Source organism: Cololabis saira, unplaced genomic scaffold, assembly GCF_033807715.1.
Source record: "Cololabis saira isolate AMF1-May2022 unplaced genomic scaffold, fColSai1.1 scf025, whole genome shotgun sequence".
Taxonomy (NCBI): Eukaryota; Metazoa; Chordata; class Actinopteri; order Beloniformes; family Belonidae; genus Cololabis; species Cololabis saira.
The window spans coordinates 513,158-533,518 of NW_026906189.1; the positions used below are offsets into that span (position 1 = coordinate 513,158).

Genomic DNA, 20,361 nt, shown 5'->3' on the forward strand with positions numbered 1-20,361 from the left:
TCAGGACCACAATAAAAACACAATAAAAGCTGAACAGGGTTCCATGGTGTAATGGTTAGCACTCTGGACTTTGACCCCAGGAGCTTCCACCACCAGACACCACTAGCTCCACCACCAGACGACAGCAGCATCACCACCACACCTCAGGAGCTTCCACCACCAGACACCACTAGCTCCACCACCAGACCCCAGCAGCATCACCACCAGACCCCAGGAGCATCACCACCAGACCCCAGGAGCTTCCACCACCAGACCCCAGGAATTTCCATCACCAGACCCAAGGAGCTTCCATCACCTGACCCCAGGAGCTTCCATCACCAGACCCCAGGAGCTTCCACCACCAGACCCCACTAGCTGCACCACCAGACCCCAGCAGCATCACCACCACACCTCAGGAGCTTCCACCACCAGACCCCAACAACAACTCAACAACCTCAACAACCCGGCTCACCTGGAGCCACCCAGAGACCCGGCTCACCGTCCGAACCAGGGGACCCGCTTTTAAGAGCCCTACCCCCCTCCCCCCCACTGTGTGGCGGAGTCACATCCTGGTTATACAGCAGAGTGGCGCAGCGGAAGCGTGCTGGGCCCATAACCCAGAGGTCGATGGATCGAAACCATCCTCTGCTACTTAAGAGATCCTCTCATACATGAGATGTGAGAGATTAACTGAAATCTATCCAGAGCTTTTTGGAAACAAGAAAGTGGATGTATGATCTATGAACATACTGCACTGACTGTTGATGAAAATGCATTTAATCAAAATAAGGATGAAAATATGTCTCAACCTAATAAAGTAAAACCAACCATTTTAAAATAAAGTAAAACCAACCATTTTAAAATAAAGACTCTAAATTGTCTATTTCTGAAGATTCACACACACACACACACACACACACACACACATACACACAGCTGACAGGTTGTTGTGGCCGAGTGGTTAAGGCGATGGACTAGAAATCCATTGGGGATTCCCCGCGCAGGTTCGAATCCCGCCAACAACGAGTAATGTTTGAATGTGCAAGACGACAGCCTAATTTGCAGTTATTAATCATATCCAGTACTGTCTTTCAAAAGTAATCAGTTGGCTTCCCTTGTGGTACATTTTGTATTTTCTACCCAGCATGGTAATACCGATGGATGATTTTTAATTTTACCGCACCAGGACAACTTATATGAAATCACACATTTATTTCTAACATGAATGATTTGAAGATAGGATTTTTTTTTCGTTACGCCCGCCATTTTCAAAGCATGCAAGTTTCTGTAGTGTAGTGGTTATCAAGTTTGCCTAACACGCGAAAGGTCCCCTGTTCGAAACTGGGGGCAAACATGTATTACTGCAATAATATTATTTGGACTTGTAAAACCCCTCTAATCCTCTTCTTGGTGCTCGGCACAGGAAGGTCGACCATCTCTTTCTCGCATTGGGTCTTATGCAGAAATGAATTTCGTTGCAGTTCCACAACTGATTAAAAGCCAGTCATTCCCCATTTACCTAATCTTTCAAATGTCCAACTTTACAGGAAAAAAAGAAACATATTACAGAGATTTTTTACAGGATCTTTTCGTCATGCCCGCCTTTTTCAAAACATGTAAGTCACTAGCTCCACCACCAAACCCCAGCAGCATTAACACCAGACCCCATTAGCTCCACCACCAGACCCCAGGAGCTTCCAACACCACACCCCAGGAGCTTCCATCACCAGACCCCAGGAGCTTCCACCACCAGACCCCTCTAGCTGCACCACCAGACCCCAGCAGCATCACCACCACACCTCAGGAGCTTCCACCACCAAACCCTAACAACAACTCAACAACCTCAAAAACCCGGCTCACCTGGAGCCACCCAAAGACCCGGCTCACCGTCCGAACCCGGGGACCCGCTTTTAAGCCCCCCACCGACCGGCCACTGGAGTGAAAGAGCCAGCCCTTGGGCCTGGAGGACCAGGGCCCTGGTACCATAAACACCCAGACGCTCCTAGCACCATGGACAGCACTCTGTCAGATGCTCAAGCGCATATTGTTTTTTACTCATGTTCTGGTTTCAGGACCACAATAAAAACACAATAAAAGCTGAACAGGGTTCCATGGTGTAATGGTTAGCACTCTGGACTTTGACCCCAGGAGCTTCCACCACCAGACACCACTAGCTCCACCACCAGACGACAGCAGCATCACCACCACACCTCAGGAGCTTCCACCACCAGACCCCAGGAATTTCCATCACCAGACCCAAGGAGCTTCCATCACCTGACCCCAGGAGCTTCCATCACCAGACCCCAGGAGCTTCCACCACCAGACCCCACTAGCTGCACCACCAGACCCCAGCAGCATCACCACCACACCTCAGGAGCTTCCACCACCAGACCCCAACAACAACTCAACAACCTCAACAACCCGGCTCACCTGGAGCCACCCAGAGACCCGGCTCACCGTCCGAACCAGGGGACCCGCTTATAAGTCCCCTACCCCCCTCCCCCCCACTGTGTGGCGGAGTCACATCCTGGTTATACAGCAGTGTGGCGCAGCGGAAGCGTGCTGGGCCCATAACCCAGAGGTCGATGGATCGAAACCATCCTCTGCTACTTAAGAGATCCTCTCATACATGAGATGTGAGAGATTAACTGAAATCTATCCAGAGCTTTTTGGAAACAAGAAAGTGGATGTATGATCTATGAACATACTGCACTGACTGTTGATGAAAATGCATTTAATCAAAATGAGGATGAAAATATGTCTCAACCTAATAAAGTAAAACCAACCATTTTAAAATAAAGTAAAACCAACCATTTTAAAATAAAGACTCTAAATTGTGTATTTCTGAAGATTCACACACACACACACACACACACACACACACACACACACACACACACACACACACACACACACACACACACACACACATACACACAGCTGACAGGTTGTTGTGGCCGAGTGGTTAAGGCGATGGACTAGAAATCCATTGGGGATTCCCCGCGCAGGTTTGAATCCTGCCAACAACGAGTAATGTTTGAATGTGCAAGACGACAGCCTAATTTGCAGTTATTAATCATATCCAGTACTGTCTTTCAAAAGTAATCAGTTGGCTTCCCTTGTGGTACATTTTGTATTTTCTACCCAGCATGGTAATACCGATGGATGATTTTTAATTTTACCGCACCAGGACAACTTATATAAAATCACACATTTATTTCTAACATGAATGATTTGAAGATAGGATTTTTTTTTCGTTACGCCCGCCATTTTCAAAGCATGCTAGTTTCCGTAGTGTAGTGGTTATCACGTTCGCCTAACACGCGAAAGGTCCCCTGTTCGAAACTGGGCGGAAACATGTATTACTGCAATAATATAATTTGGACTTGGAAAACCCCTCTAAACCTCTTCTTGGTGCTCGGCACAGGAAGGTCGACCATCTCTTTCTCGCATTGGGTCTTATGCAGAAATGAATTTCGTTGCAGTTCCACAACTGATTAAAAGCCAGTCATTCCCCATTTACCTAATCTTTCAAATGTCCAACTTTACAGGAAAAAAAGAAACATATTACAGAGATTTTTTACAGGATCTTTTCGTCATGCCCGCCTTTTTCAAAACATGTAAGTCACTAGCTCCACCACCAAACCCCAGCAGCATTGACACCAGACCCCACTAGCTCCACCACCAGACCCCAGGAGCTTACAACACCAGACCCCACTAGCTCCACCACCAGACCCCAGGAGCTTCCACCACCAGACCCCAGGAGCTTCCACCACCAGACCCCAGGAGCTTCCACCACCAGACCTCAGGAGCTTCCACCACCAGACCCCAGGAGCTTCCACCAGACCCCACTAGCTCCACCACCAGACCCCAGGAGCTTCCACCACCAGACCCCAGGAGCTTCCACCACCAGACCTCAGGAGCTTCCACCACCAGACCCCAGGAGCTTCCACCAGACCCCAGCAGCATCACCACCAGACCCCACTAGCTCCACCACCAGACCCTAGCAGCATTACCACCAGACCCCATCCACCACCAGACCCTACTAGCTCCACCACCAGACCCCAGCAGCATTACCACCACACCCCAACCACCACAAGACCCCACTAGCTCCACCACCAGACCCCAGCAGCATCACCACCAGACCCCATCCACCACCAGACCCTACTAGCTCCACCACCAGACCCCAGGAGCTTCCAACACCAGACCCCACTAGCTCCACCACCAGACCCCAGCAGCATCAGCACCAGACCCCAGGAGCTTCCACCACCAGACCCCAGGAGCTTCCACCACCAGACCCCAGGAGATTCCACCACCAGACCCCAGGAGCTTCCACCACCAGACCTCAGGAGCTTCCACCACCAGACCCCAGGAGCTTCCACCACCAGACCCCAGCAGCATCAGGACCAGACCCCAGCAGCATCACCACCAGAACCCAGGAGCTTCCACCACCACACCCCAGGAGCTTCCATCACCAGACCCCAGGAGCTTCCACCACCAGACCCCTCTAGCTGCACCACCAGACCCCAGCAGCATCACCACCACACCTCAGGAGCTTCCACCACCAAACCCTAACAACAACTCAACAACATCAAAAACCCGGCTCACCTGGAGCCACCCAAAGACCCGGCTCACCGTCCGAACCCGGGGACCCGCTTTTAAGCCCCCCACCGACCGGCCACTGGAGTGAAAGAGCCAGTCCTTGGGCCTGGAGGACCAGGGCCCTGGTACCATAAACACCCAGACGCTCCTAGCACCATGGACAGCACTCTGTCAGATGCTCAAGCGCATATTGTTTTTTACTCATGTTCTGGTTTCAGGACCACAATAAAAACACAATAAAAGCTGAACAGGGTTCCATGGTGTAATGGTTAGCACTCTGGACTTTGACCCCAGGAGCTTCCACCACCAGACACCACTAGCTCCACCACCAGACGACAGCCGCATCACCACCACACCTCAGGAGCTTCCACCACCAGACACCACTAGCTCCACCACCAGACCCCAGCAGCATCACCACCAGACCCCAGCAGCATCACCACCACACCTCAGGAGCTTCCACCACCAGACCCCAACAACAACTCAACAACCTCAACAACCCGGCTCACCTGGAGCCACCCAGAGACCCGGCTCACCGTCCGAACCAGGGGACCCGCTTTTAAGTCCCCTCACCCCCCTCCCCCCCACTGTGTGGCGGAGTCACATCCTGGTTATACAGCAGAGTGGCGCAGCGGAAGTGTGCTGGGCCCATAACCCAGAGGTCGATGGATCGAAACCATCCTCTGCTACTTAAGAGATTCTCTCATACATGAGATGTGAGAGATTAACTGAAATCTATCCAGAGCTTTTTGGAAACAAGAAAGTGGATGTATGATCTATGAACATACTGCACTGACTGTTGATGAAAATGCATTTAATCAAAATGAGGATGAAAATATGTCTAAACCTAATAAAGTAAAGCCAACCATTTTAAAATAAAGTAAAACCAACCATTTTAAAATAAAGTAAAACCAACCATTTTAAAATAAAGACTCTAAATTGTCTATTTCTGAAGATTCACACACACACACACACACACACACACACACACACACACACACACACACACACACACACACACACACACACACACACACACACACACACACACACACACACACACACACACACACACACAGCTGACAGGTTGTTGTGGCCGAGTGGTTAAGGAGATGGACTAGAAATCCATTGGGGATTCCCCGCGCAGGTTCGAATCCTGCCAACAACGAGTAATGTTTGAATGTGCAAGACTACTGCCTAATTTGCAGTTATTAATCATATCCAGTACTGTCTTTCAAAAGTAATCAGTTGGCTTCCCTTGTGGTACATTTTGTATTTTCTACCCAGCATGGTAATACCGATGGATGATTTTTTATTTTACCGCACCAGGACAACTTATATGAAATCACACATTTATTTCTAACATGAATGATTTGAAGATAGGATTTTTTTTTCGTTACGCCCGCCATTTTCAAAGCATGCAAGTTTCCGTAGTGTAGTGGTTATCACGTTCGCCTAACACGCGAAAGGTCCCCTGTTCGAAACTGGGCGGAAACATGTATTACTGCAATAATATTATTTGGACTTGGAAAACCCCTCTAATCCTCTTCTTGGTGCTCGGCACAGGAAGGTCGACCATCTCTTTCTCGCATTGGGTCTTATGCAGAAATGAATTTCGTTGCAGTTCCACAACTGATTAAAAGCCAGTCATTCCCCATTTACCTAATCTTTCAAATGTCCAACTTTACAGGAAAAAAAGAAACATATTACAGAGATTTTTTACAGGATCTTTTCGTCATGCCCGCCTTTTTCAAAACATGTAAGTCACTAGCTCCACCACCAAACCCCAGCAGCATTAACACCAGACCCCACTAGCTCCACCACCAGACCCCAGGAGCTTCCAACACCAGACCCCACTAGCTCCACCACCAGACCCCAGGAGCTTCCACCACCAGACCCCAGGAGCTTCCACCACCAGACCCCAGGAGCTTCCACCACCAGACCCCAGGAGCTTCCACCACCAGACCTCAGGAGCTTCCACCACCAGACCCCAGGAGCTTCCACCAGACCCCAGCAGCATCACCACCAGACCCCACTAGCTCCACCACCAGACCCCAGCAGCATTACCACCAGACCCCATCCACCACCAGACCCTACTAGCTCCACCACCAGACCCCAGCAGCATTACCACCAGACCCCATCCACCACAAGACCCCACTAGCTCCACCACCAGACCCCAGCAGCATCACCACCAGACCCCATCCACCACCAGACCCCAGGAGCTTCCAACACCAGACCCCACTAGCTCCACCACCAGACCCCAGCAGCATCAGCACCAGACCCCAGGAGCTTCCACCACCAGACCCCAGGAGCTTCCACCACCAGACCCCAGGAGCTTCCACCACCAGACCCCAGGAGCTTCCACCACCAGACCTCAGGAGCTTCCACCACCAGACCCCAGCAGCATCACCACCAGAACCCAGGAGCTTCCACCACCACACCCCAGGAGCTTCCATCACCAGACCCCAGGAGCTTCCACCACCAGACCCCTCTAGCTGCACCACCAGACCCCAGCAGCATCACCACCACACCTCAGGAGCTTCCACCACCAAACCCTAACAACAACTCAACAACCTCAAAAACCCGGCTCACCTGGAGCCACCCAAAGACCCGGCTCACCGTCCGAACCCGGGGACCCGCTTTTAAGCCCCCCACCGACCGGCCACTGGAGTGAAAGAGCCAGCCCTTGGGCCTGGAGGACCAGGGCCCTGGTACCATAAACACCCAGACGCTCCTAGCTATATGGACAGCACTCTGTCAGATGCTCAAGCGCATATTGTTTTTTACTCATGTTCTGGTTTCAGGACCACAATAAAAACACAATAAAAGCTGAACAGGGTTCCATGGTGTAATGGTTAGCACTCTGGACTTTGACCCCAGGAGCTTCCACCACCAGACACCACTAGCTCCACCACCAGACGACAGCAGCATCACCACCACAACTCAGGAGCTTCCACCACCAGACACCACTAGCTCCACCACCAGACCCCAGCAGCATCACCACCAGACCCCAGCAGCATCACCACCAGACCCCAGGAGCTTCCACCACCAGACCCCAGGAATTTCCATCACCAGACCCAAGGAGCTTCCATCACCTGACCCCAGGAGCTTCCATCACCAGACCCCAGGAGCTTCCACCACCAGACCCCACTAGCTGCACCACCAGACCCCAGCAGCATCACCACCACACCTCAGGAGCTTCCACCACCAGACCCCAACAACAACTCAACAACCTCAACAACCCGGCTCACCTGGAGCCACCCAGAGACCCGGCTCACCGTCCGAACCAGGGGACCCGCTTTTAAGTCCCCTACCCCCCTCCCCCCCACTGTGTGGCGGAGTCACATCCTGGTTATACAGCAGAGTGGCGCAGCGGAAGCGTGCTGGGCCCATAACCCAGAGGTCGATGGATCGAAACCATCCTCTGCTACTTAAGAGATTCTCTCATACATGAGATGTGAGAGATTAACTGAAATCTATCCAGAGCTTTTTGGAAACAAGAAAGTGGATGTATGATCTATGAACATACTGCACTGACTGTTGATGAAAATGCATTTAATCAAAATAGGGATGAAAATATGTCTAAACCTAATAAAGTAAAACCAACCATTTTAAAATAAAGTAAAACCAACCATTTTAAAATAAAGACTCTAAATTGTCTATTTCTGAAGATTCAAACACACACACACACACACACACACACACACACACACACACACACACACACACACACACAGACACAGCTGACAGGTTGTTGTGGCCGAGTGGTTAAGGCGATGTACTAGAAATCCATTGGGGATTCCCCGCGCAGGTTCGAATCCTGCCAACAACGAGTAATGTTTGAATGTGCAAGACGACTGCCTAATTTGCAGTTATTAATCATATCCAGTACTGTGTTGTGCGACTCGGGTAGCTTGGCTGATCAAGGCTATTAATGAATATTATTAATAATTAATAAAGTTGACTATTTATCAAATCATATTATCAAAATTATAATTCTCGGGGCACCACCACCGGGCCTTACTCCGATGGAATTCGATAACTAAAACAGCAGAAAATCAGTCTCATATGATTTTTGAATTATCCTGCAGAACAGCAAATCTTACAGAATAACAGTGAAGGCGTGATATCCGAACACTGGGCTCTGCTTAAACAAATCAACCTGTGACCAAATCTTGCATGAAATAACACAACCACTCATTAAGAATCAATCAGAATTTATTTACATACGGGTATCAAAAGGGATGTAAATAAATACCCGAATAAATCTGATGGCACACGACATTATTATAAAACCATTAACTAACAAGAAAAACAACAATCAATAAAATGAAACATAAACGTTAAATGCATGGAATAAAAAAAAAGAATCAAATGTAATAATAATAAAGATGATAAAGAACATCTACAGTTCAAACGGGGCTCCTGTGGTCTTTTAAAGATGGACGCGCCCTCTGGGCCACGTGCAATCGGACCGGATGGCGAACGCAGCATTTAAAACGTGCCTACGGCAGAAAACAACGACTACCAAATAATCAAACATGATAATGATAACAATGATGATGTAATCTCAGCTCTGAACACAGATTTAGCTCTGTAACACTCTTAAATTACTGATAACCCAGGTCTCACAATCTCACACACAGTTCTTAACACTCTTAAATCCTACTGATCACTGCTACGCGGGCTCACGTCTCCTCTGGGATCCGGAATCGGGTGCCTGCGGGTTTCGTCGACTGGGTTCGCGGTCCTGCTGGGGTTTCACAGTCAGGCTATCGCGTCCCGTCCCTTCCCCTGAAACGGATTAGACAGCGGCGGGGCCGCCTCGTGCCGGGCCGTGGTTCCGGACCAAAACGGAGGCTCACACGCATTCCTAGGCGCGGCGGGGGACCGGTCTCTCCTGCCGTGCTTCCCTCTCTGCGCCGGTCGCCGACGCGTGGCCGTCCGGGCCCCGGGAGAGCTCACGCCGGGCGAGACGCCGGCCGTCCGTCCCCGATCCCCTGCGCGGTTCGCAGACAGGGGCTCGGAGCGGGGAGGGGGGGTTCAGTCTGAGCACTCAATCGCAGCTGTGTCCCGATCTGGTTGCCGGGAGCGCGTGGGCGTCGGAAGCTCGGATCTGCAGAAACTTAAAGAGGAACAGAGTTTAGTGAGAAATCGGAGCCTCCCGGGGGACCGCGGCTTCAACGGCCGGACCCCGCAGGGCCCGGTCCGGTGCGGGCCTCCTGCCTCCCCCCAGCCCGGGGGGAGAGAGAGGAGATGGGATCCTTTGGCCTGGAGCCAAAGATCCAGCGCCGATGAGATGAAGTTGAGAAGAGAAAGAAAGGGAGCAGCGGCAGGGGTTTTGATCCTACGCGCGCTGCGGTGACGTCATCGGTGCCTCGTTTGTGATTGGATGCGCGCCGCTTGTAGGCGCCGCCCCATCCCACAAGGCATGCTGGGATTGTAGTTCATGGCGCAGCTGCCATTTTAGGAGGCACATTCAAGCCGGTTTCAGGCTTGGGGGGGTTGACCAGGGTTTTCAGAGTTTTCTTCTGTTCAAAGGGGCAGCACCCGAGGGGGCAGCAAACCGAGGCCTGGTTTACTGGGTTTTGCTGTCCTGCTTTGATCTGCCATGCAGCGGGGGTCGTAAATCCCCAGGGAGTCTGTTTCCCTGGCAGAAACTTTCCTTGCTTGCTTTGATCTGTTTTGACCCCCCCTCTTGGGGTCATAAACTTGCTATCTCGGGCCGGGCCGAGATGACCAGAAGTTGGCAGCAGGGTTCATAAAACTGACTATAGCTTTCGGCCTTTACTGTTCTGAAAATGTTCACCCAATCATGAATACATAATCATTTATAAATTCAGAGTTCAGATGGGCATATGGGCGGTCACAACAGCGCTCTCTGCTGGTTGAAAAAGCTTACAGCACCTGGTATTCCCAGGCAGTCTCCCATCCAAGTACTAACCAGGCCCGACCCTGCTTAGCTTCCGAGATCAGACGAGATCGGGCGCATCCAGGCTGGTATGGCCGTAAGCAGAAGCTGCAGCTTGAAATACCTCTTATATGGAGTTGAAGATAAGTCATAGAATATAAGTCATTGATTTGTTGGTTTTATTTGTTGGAGTTAAAGTGCCTTAACCATGTGCAAAACACTTTAGGGCGTGAGCTGTCACTGTTACCACGTTGAAATATGTGTGGGTAGATTAAGCGAGAGCGCTCTCTGCTGGTTGAAAAAGCTTACAGCACCTGGTATTCTCAGGCGGTCTCCCATCCAAGTACTAACCAGGCCCGACCCTGCTTAGCTTCCGAGATCAGATGAGATTGGGCGCATCCAGGCTGGTATGGCCGTAAGCAGAAGCTCCTGCTGGAAATACCTCTTATATGGAGTTGAAGATAAGTCATAGAATATAAGTCATTGATTTGTTGGTTTTATTTGTTGGAGTTAAAGTGCCTTAACCATGTGCAAAACACTTTAGGGCGTGAGCTGTCGCTGTTACCACGTTGAAATATGTGTGGGTAGATTAAGCGAGAGCGCTCTCTGCTGGTTGAAAAAGGTTACAGCACCTGGTATTCCCAGGCGGTCTCCCATCCAAGTACTAACCAGGCCCGACCCTGCTTAGCTTCCGAGATCAGATGAGAATGGGCGCATCCAGGCTGGTATGGCCGTAAGCAGAAGCTCCTGCTGGAAATACCTCTTATATGGAGTTGAAGAAGAGTCATATAATACAAGTCATTGATTTGTTGGTGATAATAATTTAGAAGCGCTTATTTGTTGGAGTTAAAGTGCCTTAACCATGTGCAAAACACTTTAGGACGTGAGCTGTCGCTCTTACCACGTTGAAATATGTGTGGGTAGATTAAGCGAGAGCGTTCTCTGCTGGTTGAGAAAGCTTACAGCACCTGGTATTCCCAGGCGGTCTCCCATCCAAGTACTAACCAGGCCCGACCCTGCTTAGCTTCCGAGATCAGACGAGATCGGGCGCATCCAGGCTGGTATGGCCGTAAGCAGAAGCTGCTGCTTGAAATACCTCTTATATGGAGTTGAAGATAAGTCATAGAATATAAGTCATTGATTTGTTGGTTTTATTTGTTGGAGTTAAAGTGCCTTAACCATGTGCAAAACACTTTAGGACGTGAGCTGTCGCTGTTACCACGTTGAAATATGTGTGGGTAGATTAAGCGTGAGCGCTCTCTGCTGGTTGAAAAAGCTTACAGCACCTGGTATTCCCAGGCGGTCTCCCATCCAAGTACTAACAAGGCCCGACCCTGCTTAGCTTCCGAGATCAGACGAGATCGGGCGCATCCAGGCTGGTATGGCCGTAAGCAGAAGCTGCAGCTTGAAATACCTCTTATATGGAGTTGAAGATAAGTCATAGAATATAAGTCATTGATTTGTTGGTTTTATTTGTTGGAGTTAAAGTGCCTTAACCATGTGCAAAACACTTTAGGACGTGAGCTGTCGCTGTTACCACGTTGAAATATGTGTGGCTAGATTAAGCGAGACCGTTCTCTGCTGGTTGAAAAAGCTTACAGCACCTGGTATTCCCAGGCGGTCTCCCATCCAAGTACTAACCAGGCCCGACCCTGCTTAGCTTCCGAGATCAGACGAGATCGGGCGCATCCAGGCTGGTATGGCCGTAAGCAGAAGCTGCAGCTTGAAATACCTCTGATATGGAGTTGAAGATAAGTCATAGAATATAAGTCATTGATTTGTTGGTTTTATTTGTTGGAGTTAAAGAGCCTTAACCATGTGCAAAACACTTTAGGACGTGAGCTGCCGCTCTTACCATGTTGAAATATGTGTGGGTAGATTAAGCGAGAGCGCTCTCTGCTGGTTGAAAAAGCTTACAGCACCTGGTATTCCCAGGCGGTCTCCCATCCAAGTACTAACCAGGCCCGACCCTGCTTAGCTTCTGAGACCAGACGAGATCGGGCACATCCAGGCTGGTATGGCCGTAAGCTGAAGCTGCAGCTTGAAATACTTCTTATATGGAGTTGAAGATAAGTATATAATACAAGTCATTGATTTGTTGGTGATAATAATTTAGAAGCGCTTATTTGTTGGAGTTAAAGTGCCTTAACCATGTGCAAAACACTTTAGGACGTGAGCTGTCGCTGTTACCACGTTGAAATATGTGTGGGTAGATTAAGCGAGAGCGCTCTCTGCTGGTTGAAAAAGCTTACAGCACCTGGTATTCCCAGGCGGTCTCCCATCCAAGTACTAACCAGGCCCGACCCTGCTTAGCTTCCAAGATCAGACGAGATCGGGCGCATCCAGGCTGGTATGGCCGTAAGCTGAAGCTGAAGCTGCAGCTTGAAATACCTCTTATATGGAGTTGAAGATAAGTCATATAATATAAGTCATTGATTTGTTGGTGATAATAATTTAGAAGCGCTTATTTGTTGGAGTTAAAGTGCCTTAACCATGTGAAAAACACTTTTGGACGTGAGCTGTCGCTGTTACCACGTTGAAATATGTGTGGGTAGATTAAGCGAGAGCGTTCTCTGCTGGTTGAAAAAGCTTACAGCACCTGCTATTCCCAGGCGGTCTCCCATCCAAGTACTAACCAGGCCCAACCCTGCTTAGCTTCCGAGATCAGACGAGATCAGGCGCATCCAGGCTGGTATGGCCGTAAGCAGAAGCTGCAGCTTGAAATACCTCTTATATGGAGTTGAAGATAAGTCATAGAATATAAGTCATTGATTTGTTGGTTTTATTTGTTGGAGTTAAAGTGCCTTAACCATGTGCAAAACACTTTAGGACGTGAGCTGTCGCTGTTACCACGTTGAAATATGTGTGGGTAGATTAAGCGAGAGCGCTCTCTGCTGGTTGAAAAAGCTTACAGCACCTGGTATTCCCAGGCTGTCTCCCATCCAAGTACGAACCAGGCCCGACCCTGCTTAGCTTCCGAGATCAGACGAGATCGGGCGCATCCAGGCTGGTATGGCCGTAAGCTGAAGCTGCAGCTTGAAATACTTCTTATATGGAGTTGAAGATAAGTCATATAATACAAGTCATTGATTTGTTGGTGATAATAATTTAGAAGCGCTTATTTGTTGGAGTTAAAGTGCCTTAACCATGTGCAAAACACTTTAGGACGTGAGCTGTCGCTGTTACCACGTTGAAATATGTGTGGGTAGATTAAGCGAGAGCGTTCTCTGCTGGTTGAAAAAGCTTACAGCACCTGGTATTCCCAGGCGGTCTCCCATCCAAGTACTAACCAGGCCCGACCCTGCTTAGCTTCCGAGATCAGACGAGATCGGGCGCATCCAGGCTGGTATGGCCGTAAGCAGAAGTTGCTGCTTGAAATACCTCTTATATGGAGTTGAAGATAAGTCATAGAATATAAGTCATTGATTTGTTGGTTTTATTTGTTGGAGTTAAAGTGCCTTAACCATGTGCAAAACACTTTAGGACGTGAGCTGTCGCTGTTACCACGTTGAAATATGTGTGGGTAGATTAAGCGTGAGCGCTCTCTGCTGGTTGAAAAAGCTTACAGCACCTGGTATTCCCAGGCGGTCTCCCATCCAAGTACTAACAAGGCCCGACCCTGCTTAGCTTCCGAGATCAGACGAGATCGGGCGCATCCAGGCTGGTATGGCCGTAAGCAGAAGCTGCAGCTTGAAATACCTCTTATATGGAGTTGAAGATAAGTCATAGAATATAAGTCATTGATTTGTTGGTTTTATTTGTTGGAGTTAAAGTGCCTTAACCATGTGCAAAACACTTTAGGACGTGAGCTGTCGCTGTTACCACGTTGAAATATGTGTGGCTAGATTAAGCGAGACCGTTCTCTGCTGGTTGAAAAAGCTTATAGCACCTGGTATTCCCAGGCGGTCTCCCATCCAAGTACTAACCAGGCCCGACCCTGCTTAGCTTCCGAGATCAGACGAGATCGGGCGCATCCAGGCTGGTATGGCCGTAAGCAGAAGCTGCAGCTTGAAATACCTCTGATATGGAGTTGAAGATAAGTCATAGAATATAAGTCATTGATTTGTTGGTTTTATTTGTTGGAGTTAAAGAGACTTAACCATGTGCAAAACACTTTAGGACGTGAGCTGTCGCTCTTACCATGTTGAAATATGTGTGGGTAGATTAAGCGAGAGCGCTCTCTGCTGGTTGAAAAAGCTTACAGCACCTGGTATTCCCAGGCGGTCTCCCATCCAAGTACTAACCAGGCCCGACCCTGCTTAGCTTCCGAGATCAGACGAGATCGGGCACATCCAGGCTGGTATGGCCGTAAGCTGAAGCTGCAGCTTGAAATACTTCTTATATGGAGTTGAAGATAAGTATATAATACAAGTCATTGATTTGTTGGTGATAATAATTTAGAAGCGCTTATTTGTTGGAGTTAAAGTGCCTTAACCATGTGCAAAACACTTTAGGGCGTGAGCTGTCGCTGTTACCACGTTGAAATATGTGTGGCTAGATTAAGCGAGACCGTTCTCTGCTGGTTGAAAAAGCTTATAGCACCTGGTGTTCCCAGGCGGTCTCCCATCCAAGTACTAACCAGGCCCGACCCTGCTTAGCTTCCGAGATCAGACGAGATCGGGCGCATCCAGGCTGGTATGGCCGTAAGCAGAAGCTGCAGCTTGAAATACCTCTGATATGGAGTTGAAGATAAGTCATAGAATATAAGTCATTGATTTGTTGGTTTTATTTGTTGGAGTTAAAGAGACTTAACCATGTGCAAAACACTTTAGGACGTGAGCTGTCGCTCTTACCATGTTGAAATATGTGTGGGTAGATTAAGCGAGAGCGCTCTCTGCTGGTTGAAAAAGCTTACAGCACCTGGTATTCCCAGGCGGTCTCCCATCCAAGTACTAACCAGGCCCGACCCTGCTTAGCTTCCGAGATCAGACGAGACGGGCACATCCAGGCTGGTATGGCCGTAAGCTGAAGCTGCAGCTTGAAATACTTCTTATATGGAGTTGAAGATAAGTATATAATACAAGTCATTGATTTGTTGGTGATAATAATTTAGAAGCGCTTATTTGTTGGAGTTAAAGTGCCTTAACCATGTGCAAAACACTTTAGGAAGTGAGCTGTCGCTGTTACCACGTTGAAATATGTGTGGGTAGATTAAGTGAGAGCGCTCTCTGCTGGTTGAAAAAGCTTACAGCACCTGGTATTCCCAGGCGGTCTCCCATCCAAGTACTAACCAGGCCCGACCCTGCTTAGCTTCCGAGATCAGACGAGATCGGGCGCATCCAGGCTGGTATGGCCGTAAGCTGAAGCTGAAGCTGCAGCTTGAAATACCTCTTATATGGAGTTGAAGATAAGTCATATAATATAAGTCATTGATTTGTTGGTGATAATAATTTAGAAGCGCTTATTTGTTGGAGTTAAAGTGCCTTAACCATGTGAAAAACACTTTTGGACGTGAGCTGTCGCTGTTACCACGTTGAAATATGTGTGGGTAGATTAAGCGAGAGCGTTCTCTGCTGGTTGAAAAAGCTTACAGCACCTGCTATTCCCAGGCGGTCTCCCATCCAAGTACTAACCAGGCCCAACCCTGCTTAGCTTCCGAGATCAGACGAGATCAGGCGCATCCAGGCTGGTATGGCCGTAAGCAGAAGCTGCAGCTTGAAATACCTCTTATATGGAGTTGAAGATAAGTCATAGAATATAAGTCATTGATTTGTTGGTTTTATTTGTTGGAGTTAAAGTGCCTTAACCATGTGCAAAACACTTTAGGACGTGAGCTGTCGCTGTTACCACGTTGAAATATGTGTGGGTAGATTAAGCGAGAGCGCTCTCTGCTGGTTGAAAAAGCTTACAGCACCTGGTATTCCCAGGCGGTCTCCCATCCAAGTACGAACCAGGCCCGACCCTGCTTAGCTTCCGAGATCAGACGAGATCGCACGCATCCAGGCTGGTATGGCCGTAAGCTGAAGCTGCAGCTTGAAATACCTCTTATATGGAGTTGAAGATAAGTTTATAATACAAGTCATTGATTTGTTGGTGATAATAATTTAGAAGCGCTTATTTGTTGGAGTTAAAGTGCCTTAACCATGTGCAAAACACTTTAGGGCGTGAGCTGTCGCTGTTACCACGTTGAAATATGTGTGGGTAGATTAAGGGAGAGCGCTCTCTGCTGGTTGAAAAAGCTTACAGCACCTGGTATTCCCAGGCCGTCTCCCATCCAAGTACTAACCAGGCCCGACCCTGCTTAGCTTCCGAGATCAGACGAGATCGGGCGCATCCAGGCTGGTATGGCCGTTAGCAGAAGCTGCAGCTTGAAATACCTTTTATATGGAGTTGAAGATAAGTCATATAATATAAGTCATTGATTTGTTGGTGATAATAATTTAGAAGCGCTTATTTGTTGGAGTTAAAGTGCCTTAACCATGTGCAAAACACTTTAGGGCGTGAGCTGTCGCTGTTACCACGTTGAAATATGTGTGGGTAGATTAAGCGAGAGCGCTCTCTGCTGGTTGAAAATGCTTACAGCACCTGGTATTCCCAGGCGGTCTCCCATCCAAGTACTAACCAGGCCCTACCCTGCTTAGCTTCCGAGATCAGACGAGATCGGGCGCATCCAGAATGGTATGGCCGTAAGCAGAAGCTGCAGCTTGAAATACCTCTTATATGGAGTTGAAGATAAGTCATAGAATATAAATCATTGATTTGTTGGTTTTATTTGTTGGAGTTAAAGTGCCTTAACCATGTGCAAAACACTTCAGGATGTGAGCTATCGCTGTTACCACGTTGAAATATGTGTGGCTAGATTAAGCGAGACCGTTCTCTGCTGGTTGAAAAAGCTTACAGCACCTGGTATTCCCAGGCGGTCTCCCATCCAAGTACTAACCAGGCCCGACCCTGCTTAGCTTCCGAGATCAGACGAGATCGGGCACATCCAGGCTGGTATGGCCGTAAGCAGAAGCTGCAGCTTGAAATACCTCTGATATGGAGTTGAAGATAAGTCATAGAATATAAGTCATTGATTTGTTGGTTTTATTTGTTGGAGTTAAAGTGCCTTAACCATGTGCAAAACACTTTAGGACGTGAGCTGTCGCTCTTACCACGTTGAAATATGTGTGGGTAGATTAAGCGAGAGCGCTCTCTGCTGGTTGAAAAAGCTTACAGCACCTGGTATTCCCAGGCGGTCTCCCATCCAAGTACTAACCAGGCCCGACCCTGCTTAGCTTCCGAGATCAGACGAGATCGGGCGCATCCAGGCTGGTATGGCCGTAAGCTGAAGCTGTAGCTTGAAATACTTCTTATATGGAGTTGAAGATAAGTATATAATACAAGTCATTGATTTGTTGGTGATAATAATTTAGAAGCGCTTATTTGTTGGAGTTAAAGTGCCTTAACCATGTGCAAAACACTTTAGGGCGTGAGCTGTCGCTGTTACCACGTTGAAATATGTGTGGGCAGATTAAGCGAGAGCGCTCTCTGCTGGTTGAAAAAGCTTACAGCACCTGGTATTCCCAGGCGGTCTCCCATCCAAGTACTAACCAGGCCCGACCCTGCTTAGCTTCCGAGATCAGACGAGATCGGGCGCATCTTTTTTTTTTTTTTTTTCTTTTATTATGAAAATGTATACAAGAAAAGTGGTTTACAACATTGTTATACAGTCAAAATCTTCTACCATTTCGTCACAGTATCAAGTCAAAACATTTCCTTTTCCGAAAACATACAACAATCAAATCTCCAAGTAAATTGTCACATGCACAGCGTCGTACCCAAAACCAAAACATACTCCCAAACCAAAGGAAATAGAAACACATTATGATGCCCTCAACATAGGGATTCAAAGAAGAAAGGAAACACGCAAAATAGCTTCCAATGAAGACCCTTCAGATGTGGAGTATCAACTTGTCTCCCTCTGTTACTTCAACCAACTTATTTCCGTCAACAAAAGCATCAACAAAGGCTGTTTTACTATATTTCAAAACCAGATGTAAGTCCTTCTTTAAAATTGATTTGAAAATCACCCAAACATCCACCATCTTTCCTTCAAAGTGGGAGTAGTTTCTCCTCAGCCTGATTGCCAGTCTAGCGTGACTTAAAACAAAATTGAGCAGGTTGGTATTTATAACTTTGCTTTTAACACTTGTACCAAACAAAAGGAGTTGTTCCCAATGAAATCTATGTATGAATTTACTTCCCCAATGCTCGACCAAAGTGTGTTTCAACCTGTCGAAAAACTGAACCAAACAAGTACAATCCAAAAATAAATGAAAGAAATCTTCCTCCCCGTTCATACACACATCACACATTCTACTCAAATTTTTATTTATTTGATGCAATATTATCTTGGTAAATATCCTATTATGCTTTATTTTAAAATCATTATCTTCACATTCTATACTATTATATTTTATTCTACTACGCCATATGTCATCTATGTTCATTCCCACATATTTCTCCTTCCACATTGTATCCGAGGCAGGCCTCTTTAAGACTTTTTCCAACATTATGCCATATACAATCTTCACCTTCAGTTTACTCAAGCAGATCCTATAATTCTCTCTTTCTATATACAGCTCCGGCCAATCCCCCTCCGTCCTTTTTTCGTCATCACTATTTATCCTCGCTATCCATTCCATGTTCATACTGCTTTTGATTTTATCATATGTATTAATAATAGTTCCTCTTTTAATATCATGATCATCAAAATCAGCATGTCTGATCATATCCACAATTGAATGCTCTGGCAGGAGGCCAGGCATTACCTCATACATTATGTTTTTAACTTGTCTTATCCCAGCTCTAAAAAAGATAGCATTATAGAGTGTGTTATCATGATTTAACATTTTGTTATTTAAGAAGATGGGGTTATTGATAACCATATTTATATCTGTGCAGTCATAGTCTATCTGTGGCAAAAATGCAGCCCAGGCACTGAACACCTCCCTATAGAACTCCGGGATGCCTTCGTGCATATGTTTTTTTAAAGCCATCAAGAGACCATATTCTTCGCACTTCCCAGCCTTATGTATATATTGCCTGAAGAAACGTTTACACGCATAATCTACCTTATCATACAAATATTTAACAATCGTCTTTATCCTAATTGCCTTCTTTTTTATTTCAATATTTACCAACTTAAGCCCTCCCTCCTCATACCCAGCCATTAATGTCTGGTGAGATATTCTCACTCCCTTACCATCCCAAAGAAATAGAGAAATGATAGAGTTTAACTCTTTCACCACCCACTCCGGCATATCTATAGTCGCTATAAAATGTATCAGTTTTGACATCAGCAAAGCATTTATTATAATAATCTTGCCTTTTAGTTTCAAGCTTCTTAATTTCCAATAATTAATTGTTCTTTTTATTCTATTTATTACCCCTGTCCACGTATAATCTCTGGCTGCCTTCTCATTCACTCCTAGATAAATCCCCAATACTTTGATCTGGTCTTCTGCTATTTTAAAGTTGAGTTTGCACCGGTTATTATTGTCCTTACCCACATATAGAATTTCCGATTTCCCTATGTTAATTTTCGCCCCAGACGCTCTGCCATAAATCTCAATATGGTTTATTACCTCTTGTACACTGTCTGCATTCTGAACTGTTATTGTTGTATCATCTGCGTATTGCAACATGGTAACCCTCCCTCCTCCCGGTAGTTCAATCCCCCTAATGTTATTGTTACTATTTATGAACGTTGCTAAGGGTTCAACAGATAAACTATATAGGAGGGAGGACATGGGACATCCCTGCCTAACAGAACGCTGTAATGGAAAAGTGTTTGTTAGGAACCCATTGCACTTGACTTGGCTCTTTGCGTTTTTGTATAGTAATTCAACCCACGTAATCATTCTACTTCCAAACCCAAACCGTTTTAA

At 47.3% G+C, this 20,361-nt stretch overlaps 27 non-coding genes across 27 annotated transcripts; 4 read left to right on the top strand and 23 right to left on the bottom strand.

Moving 5' to 3' along the window:
• The first annotated feature begins 922 nt into the window (after nt 1-922).
• trnas-aga (transfer RNA serine (anticodon AGA)) lies at nt 923-1,004 on the top strand. Its single transcript has one exon. It is a non-coding gene; the product is annotated as a tRNA-Ser (tRNA).
• A 1,922-nt stretch (nt 1,005-2,926) lies between these two features.
• trnas-aga (transfer RNA serine (anticodon AGA)) lies at nt 2,927-3,008 on the top strand. The gene has a single exon. It is a non-coding gene; the product is annotated as a tRNA-Ser (tRNA).
• Nucleotides 3,009-3,264: 256 nt separating this feature from the next.
• Nucleotides 3,265-3,337, top strand: trnav-aac (transfer RNA valine (anticodon AAC)). The gene has a single exon. It is a non-coding gene; the product is annotated as a tRNA-Val (tRNA).
• A 2,665-nt stretch (nt 3,338-6,002) lies between these two features.
• trnav-aac (transfer RNA valine (anticodon AAC)) lies at nt 6,003-6,075 on the top strand. The gene has a single exon. It is a non-coding gene; the product is annotated as a tRNA-Val (tRNA).
• A 4,398-nt stretch (nt 6,076-10,473) lies between these two features.
• Nucleotides 10,474-10,592, bottom strand: LOC133425981 (5S ribosomal RNA). Its single transcript, XR_009771425.1, has one exon. It is a non-coding gene; the product is annotated as a 5S ribosomal RNA (ribosomal RNA).
• A 199-nt stretch (nt 10,593-10,791) lies between these two features.
• Nucleotides 10,792-10,910, bottom strand: LOC133426090 (5S ribosomal RNA). Its single transcript, XR_009771527.1, has one exon. It is a non-coding gene; the product is annotated as a 5S ribosomal RNA (ribosomal RNA).
• A 199-nt stretch (nt 10,911-11,109) lies between these two features.
• On the bottom strand, nt 11,110-11,228 carry LOC133425694 (5S ribosomal RNA). The gene has a single exon (XR_009771167.1). It is a non-coding gene; the product is annotated as a 5S ribosomal RNA (ribosomal RNA).
• Nucleotides 11,229-11,445: 217 nt separating this feature from the next.
• LOC133425954 (5S ribosomal RNA) lies at nt 11,446-11,564 on the bottom strand. Its single transcript, XR_009771398.1, has one exon. It is a non-coding gene; the product is annotated as a 5S ribosomal RNA (ribosomal RNA).
• Nucleotides 11,565-11,763: 199 nt separating this feature from the next.
• LOC133426144 (5S ribosomal RNA) lies at nt 11,764-11,882 on the bottom strand. Its single transcript, XR_009771579.1, has one exon. It is a non-coding gene; the product is annotated as a 5S ribosomal RNA (ribosomal RNA).
• Nucleotides 11,883-12,081: 199 nt separating this feature from the next.
• On the bottom strand, nt 12,082-12,200 carry LOC133425965 (5S ribosomal RNA). The gene has a single exon (XR_009771409.1). It is a non-coding gene; the product is annotated as a 5S ribosomal RNA (ribosomal RNA).
• A 199-nt stretch (nt 12,201-12,399) lies between these two features.
• On the bottom strand, nt 12,400-12,518 carry LOC133425605 (5S ribosomal RNA). The gene has a single exon (XR_009771078.1). It is a non-coding gene; the product is annotated as a 5S ribosomal RNA (ribosomal RNA).
• A 216-nt stretch (nt 12,519-12,734) lies between these two features.
• LOC133425995 (5S ribosomal RNA) lies at nt 12,735-12,853 on the bottom strand. The gene has a single exon (XR_009771438.1). It is a non-coding gene; the product is annotated as a 5S ribosomal RNA (ribosomal RNA).
• A 223-nt stretch (nt 12,854-13,076) lies between these two features.
• On the bottom strand, nt 13,077-13,195 carry LOC133426097 (5S ribosomal RNA). The gene has a single exon (XR_009771534.1). It is a non-coding gene; the product is annotated as a 5S ribosomal RNA (ribosomal RNA).
• Nucleotides 13,196-13,394: 199 nt separating this feature from the next.
• On the bottom strand, nt 13,395-13,513 carry LOC133425616 (5S ribosomal RNA). The gene has a single exon (XR_009771088.1). It is a non-coding gene; the product is annotated as a 5S ribosomal RNA (ribosomal RNA).
• Nucleotides 13,514-13,730: 217 nt separating this feature from the next.
• Nucleotides 13,731-13,849, bottom strand: LOC133425976 (5S ribosomal RNA). Its single transcript, XR_009771420.1, has one exon. It is a non-coding gene; the product is annotated as a 5S ribosomal RNA (ribosomal RNA).
• Nucleotides 13,850-14,048: 199 nt separating this feature from the next.
• Nucleotides 14,049-14,167, bottom strand: LOC133426145 (5S ribosomal RNA). Its single transcript, XR_009771580.1, has one exon. It is a non-coding gene; the product is annotated as a 5S ribosomal RNA (ribosomal RNA).
• Nucleotides 14,168-14,366: 199 nt separating this feature from the next.
• Nucleotides 14,367-14,485, bottom strand: LOC133426020 (5S ribosomal RNA). Its single transcript, XR_009771461.1, has one exon. It is a non-coding gene; the product is annotated as a 5S ribosomal RNA (ribosomal RNA).
• Nucleotides 14,486-14,684: 199 nt separating this feature from the next.
• LOC133425914 (5S ribosomal RNA) lies at nt 14,685-14,803 on the bottom strand. Its single transcript, XR_009771360.1, has one exon. It is a non-coding gene; the product is annotated as a 5S ribosomal RNA (ribosomal RNA).
• A 216-nt stretch (nt 14,804-15,019) lies between these two features.
• LOC133426073 (5S ribosomal RNA) lies at nt 15,020-15,138 on the bottom strand. Its single transcript, XR_009771511.1, has one exon. It is a non-coding gene; the product is annotated as a 5S ribosomal RNA (ribosomal RNA).
• A 199-nt stretch (nt 15,139-15,337) lies between these two features.
• Nucleotides 15,338-15,455, bottom strand: LOC133425691 (5S ribosomal RNA). Its single transcript, XR_009771164.1, has one exon. It is a non-coding gene; the product is annotated as a 5S ribosomal RNA (ribosomal RNA).
• A 216-nt stretch (nt 15,456-15,671) lies between these two features.
• Nucleotides 15,672-15,790, bottom strand: LOC133425988 (5S ribosomal RNA). The gene has a single exon (XR_009771431.1). It is a non-coding gene; the product is annotated as a 5S ribosomal RNA (ribosomal RNA).
• Nucleotides 15,791-16,013: 223 nt separating this feature from the next.
• On the bottom strand, nt 16,014-16,132 carry LOC133426098 (5S ribosomal RNA). Its single transcript, XR_009771535.1, has one exon. It is a non-coding gene; the product is annotated as a 5S ribosomal RNA (ribosomal RNA).
• Nucleotides 16,133-16,331: 199 nt separating this feature from the next.
• On the bottom strand, nt 16,332-16,450 carry LOC133425638 (5S ribosomal RNA). The gene has a single exon (XR_009771108.1). It is a non-coding gene; the product is annotated as a 5S ribosomal RNA (ribosomal RNA).
• A 216-nt stretch (nt 16,451-16,666) lies between these two features.
• LOC133425579 (5S ribosomal RNA) lies at nt 16,667-16,785 on the bottom strand. Its single transcript, XR_009771053.1, has one exon. It is a non-coding gene; the product is annotated as a 5S ribosomal RNA (ribosomal RNA).
• A 217-nt stretch (nt 16,786-17,002) lies between these two features.
• On the bottom strand, nt 17,003-17,121 carry LOC133425895 (5S ribosomal RNA). The gene has a single exon (XR_009771342.1). It is a non-coding gene; the product is annotated as a 5S ribosomal RNA (ribosomal RNA).
• A 199-nt stretch (nt 17,122-17,320) lies between these two features.
• Nucleotides 17,321-17,439, bottom strand: LOC133425915 (5S ribosomal RNA). Its single transcript, XR_009771361.1, has one exon. It is a non-coding gene; the product is annotated as a 5S ribosomal RNA (ribosomal RNA).
• A 199-nt stretch (nt 17,440-17,638) lies between these two features.
• On the bottom strand, nt 17,639-17,757 carry LOC133426000 (5S ribosomal RNA). Its single transcript, XR_009771442.1, has one exon. It is a non-coding gene; the product is annotated as a 5S ribosomal RNA (ribosomal RNA).
• Between the last annotated feature and the right edge of the window lie 2,604 nt (nt 17,758-20,361).